This window comes from Bufo bufo, chromosome 1 (genome assembly GCF_905171765.1).
Source record: "Bufo bufo chromosome 1, aBufBuf1.1, whole genome shotgun sequence".
Lineage (NCBI taxonomy): Eukaryota > Metazoa > Chordata > Amphibia > Anura > Bufonidae > Bufo > Bufo bufo.
This window is the reverse complement of record NC_053389.1, coordinates 731,572,448-731,576,938: the sequence shown is the minus strand read 5'-3', so window position 1 is coordinate 731,576,938 and position 4,491 is coordinate 731,572,448.

Below are 4,491 nucleotides of genomic sequence, written 5' to 3'. Positions count from 1 at the left end.
TCATACTGCTCTCTACAGAGGGTCCAGCTTCAGACTGCTCTCTATACAGGGTCCAGCTTCAGACTGCTCTCTACAGAGGGTCCAGCTTCAGACTGCTCTCTATAGAGGGTCCAGCTTCAGACTGCTCTCTACAGAGGGTCCAGCTCCAGACTGCTCTCTACAGAGGGTCCTGCTTCAGACTGCTCTCTACAGAGGGTCCAGCTTCAGACTGCTCTCTACAGAGGGTCCAGCTTTAGACTACTCTCTAAACAGGGTCCCGCTTCAAACTGCTCTCTATAGAGGGTCCAGCTTCAGACTGTTCTCTATAGAGGGTCCAGCTTCAGACTGTTCTCTATAGAGGGTCCAGCTTCAGACTGCTCTCTAGAGAGGGTCCAGCTTTAGACTACTCTCTATAGAGGGTCCAGCTTCAGACTGCTCTCTAGAAATGGTCCAGCTTCAGACTGCTCTCTTCAGAGGATCCAGCTTCAGACTGCTCTCTACAGAGGGTCCAGCTTCAGACTGCTCTCTACAGAGGGTCCAGCTTTAAACTACTCTCTACAGAGGGTACAGCTTCAGACTTCTCTTTAGAGAGGGTCCAGATTCAGTCTGCTCTCTACAGAGGGTCCATCTTTAGACTACTCTCTACAGAGGGTCCAGCTTCAGACTGCTCTCTAGAGAGGGTCCAGCTTCAGACTGCTCTCTACAGAGGGTCCAACTTCAGACTGCTCTCTGTACAGGGTCCAGCTTCAGACTGCTCTCTACAGAGGGTCCTGCTTCAGACTGCTCTCTACAGAGGGTCCAGCTTCAGACTGCTCTCTACAGATTGTCCAGCTTTAGACTACTCTCTATAGAGGGTCCCGCTTCAGACTGCTCTCTATGGAGGGTCCAGCTTCAGACTGTTCTCTATAGAGGGTCCAGCTTCAGACTGTTCTCTATAGAGGGTCCAGCTTCAGACTCCTCTCTAGAGAGGGTCCAGCTGTAGACTACTCTCTATAGAGGGTCCAGCTTCAGACTGCTCTCTAGAGATGGTCCAGCTTCAGACTGCTCTCTTCAGAGGATCCAGCTTCAGACTGCTCTCTATACAGTGTCCAGCTTCAGACTGCTCTCTACAGAGGGTCCAGCTTCAGACTGCTCTCTATACAGGGTCCAGCTTCAGACTGCTCTCTACAGAGGGTCCAGCTTCAGACTGCTCTCTATAGAGGGTCCAGCTTCAGACTGCTCTCTATAGAGGGTCCAGTTTCAGACTGCTCTCTATAGAGGGTCCAGCTTCAGACTGCTCTCTATACAGGGTCCAGCTTCAGACTGCTCTCTATACAGGGTCCAGCTTCAGACTGCTCTCTATAGAGGGTCCAGATTCAGACTGCTCTCTATAGAGGGTCCAGCTTCAGACTGCTCTCTATAGAGGGTCCAGCTTCAGACTGCTCTCTATAGAGGGTCCAGCTTCAGACTGTTCCCTATAGAGGGTCCAGCTTCAGACTGCTCATTAAAGAGGGTCCAGCTTTAGACTACTCTCTATAGAGGGTCCAGTTTCCGACTGCTCTCTATAGAGGGTCCAGCTTCAGACTGCTCTCTATAGAGGGTCCAGCTTCAGACTGCTATCTATAGAGGGTCCAGCTTCAGACTGCTGTCTATAGAGGGTCCAGATTCAGACTGCTCTCTATAGAGGGTCCAGCTTCAGACTGCTCTCTATACAGGGTCCAGATTCAGACTGCTCTCTACTGAGGGTCCAGCTTCAGACTTCTCTCTATAGAGGGTCCAGATTCAGACTGCTCTTTACAGAGGGTCCAGTTTCAGACTGCTCTCTACAGAGGATCCAACTTCAGACTGCTCTCTACAGAGGGTCCAGCTTCAGACTGCTCTCTGTGGTGGGTTCAGCACTGGATAGCTAGAAGAGAGAATTTCAGTGCAGGACAGCTCCGTATCCAGCTTCAGACTGCTGTCTGTAGAGGGTCCAGCTTCAGACTGCTCTCTATAGAGGGTCCAGCTTCAGACTGCTCTCTACAGAGGGTCCAGCTTCAGACTGCTCTCTACAGAGGGTCCTGCTTCAGACTGCTCTCTACAGAGGGTCCAGCTTCAGACTGCTCTCTACAGAGGGTCCAGCTTTAGACTACTCTCTAAACAGGGTCCCGCTTCAAACTGCTCTCTATAGAGGGTCCAGCTTCAGACTGTTCTCTATAGAGGGTCCAGCTTCAGACTGTTCTCTATAGAGGGTCCAGCTTCAGACTGCTCTCTAGAGAGGGTCCAGCTTTAGACTACTCTCTATAGAGGGTCCAGCTTCAGACTGCTCTCTAGAAATGGTCCAGCTTCAGACTGCTCTCTTCAGAGGATCCAGCTTCAGACTGCTCTCTACAGAGGGTCCAGCTTCAGACTGCTCTCTACAGAGGGTCCAGCTTTAAACTACTCTCTACAGAGGGTACAGCTTCAGACTTCTCTTTAGAGAGGGTCCAGATTCAGTCTGCTCTCTACAGAGGGTCCATCTTTAGACTACTCTCTACAGAGGGTCCAGCTTCAGACTGCTCTCTAGAGAGGGTCCAGCTTCAGACTGCTCTCTACAGAGGGTCCAACTTCAGACTGCTCTCTGTACAGGGTCCAGCTTCAGACTGCTCTCTACAGAGGGTCCTGCTTCAGACTGCTCTCTACAGAGGGTCCAGCTTCAGACTGCTCTCTACAGATTGTCCAGCTTTAGACTACTCTCTATAGAGGGTCCCGCTTCAGACTGCTCTCTATGGAGGGTCCAGCTTCAGACTGTTCTCTATAGAGGGTCCAGCTTCAGACTGTTCTCTATAGAGGGTCCAGCTTCAGACTCCTCTCTAGAGAGGGTCCAGCTGTAGACTACTCTCTATAGAGGGTCCAGCTTCAGACTGCTCTCTAGAGATGGTCCAGCTTCAGACTGCTCTCTTCAGAGGATCCAGCTTCAGACTGCTCTCTACAGAGGGTCCAGCTTCAGTCTGCTCTCTACAGAGGGTCCAGCTTTAAACTACTCTCTACAGAGGGTCCAGCTTCAGACTTCTCTCTAGAGAGGGCCCAGATTCAGTCTGCTCTCTACAGAGGGTCCAGCTTTAGACTACTCTCTACAGAGGGTCCAACTTCAGACTGCTCTCTAGAGAGGGTCCAGCTTTAGACTACTCTCTATAGAGGGTCCAGCTTCAGACTGCTCTCTATAGAGGGTCCAGCTTCAGACTGCTCTGTATAGAGGGTCCAGCTTCAGACTGCTATCTATAGAGGGTCCAGCTTCAGACTGCTGTCTATAGAGGGTCCAGCTTCAGACTGCTCTCTATAGAGGGTCCAGCTTCAGACTGCTCTCTATAGAGGGTCCAGCTTCAGACTGCTCTCTACAGAGGGTCCAGCTTCATACTGCTCTCTACAGAGGGTCCAGCTTCAGACTGCTCTCTACAGAGGGTACAGCTTCAGACTGCTCTCTACAGAGGGTCCAGCTTCAGACTGCTCTCTACAGAGGGTCCAGCTTCAGACTGCTCTTTATAGAGGGTCCAGCTTTAGACTACTCTCTATAGAGGGTCCCGCTTCAGACTGCTCTCTATAGAGGGTCCAGCTTCAGATTGTTCTCTATAGAGGGTCCAGCTTCAGTCTGCTCTCTACAGAGGGTCCAGCTTTAGACTACTCTCTACAGAGGGTCCAGCTTCAGACTGCTCTTTATAGAGGGTCCAGCTTTAGACTACTCTCTATAGAGGGTCCTGCTTCAGACTGCTCTCTATAGAGGGTCCAGCTTCAGACTGTTCCCTATAGAGGGTCCAGCTTCAGACTGCTCTCTAGAGAGGGTCCAGCTTCAGACTGCTCTCTATAGAGGGTCCAGCTTCAGACTGCTATCTATAGAGGGTCCAGCTTCAGACTGCTATCTATAGAGGGTCCAGCTTCAGACTGCTCTCTATACAGGGTCCAGATTCAGACTGCTCTCTACTGAGGGTCCAGCTTCAGACTTCTCTCTATAAAGGGTCCAGCTTCAGACTGCTCTTTACAGAGGGTCCAGTTTCAGACTGCTCTCTACAGAGGATCCAGCTTCAGACTGCTCTCTACAGAGGGTCCAGCTTCAGACTGCTCTCTACAGAGGGTCCAGCTTCAGACTCCTCTCTGTGGTGGGTTTAGCACTGGATAGCTAGAAGAGAGAATTTCAGTGCAGGACAGCTCCGTATCCAGCTTCAGACTGCTGTCTGTAGAGGGTCCAGCTTCGAACTGCTCTCTATAGAGGGTCCAGCTTCAGACTGCTCTCTATAGAGGGTCCAGCTTCAGACTGCTGTCTGTATAGGGTCCAGCTTCAGACTGCTCTCAATAGAGGGTCCAGCTTCAGACTGCTCTCTACAGAGGGTCCAGCTTCAGACTGCTCTCTACAGAGGGTCCTGCTTCAGACTGCTCTCTACAGAGGGTCCAGCTTTAGACTACTCTCTACAGAGGGTCCAGCTTCAGACTGCTCTCTAGAGAGGGTCCAGTTTCCGACTGCTCTCTATAGAGGGTCCAGCTTCAGACTGCTATCTATAGAGGGTCCAGCTTCAGACTGCT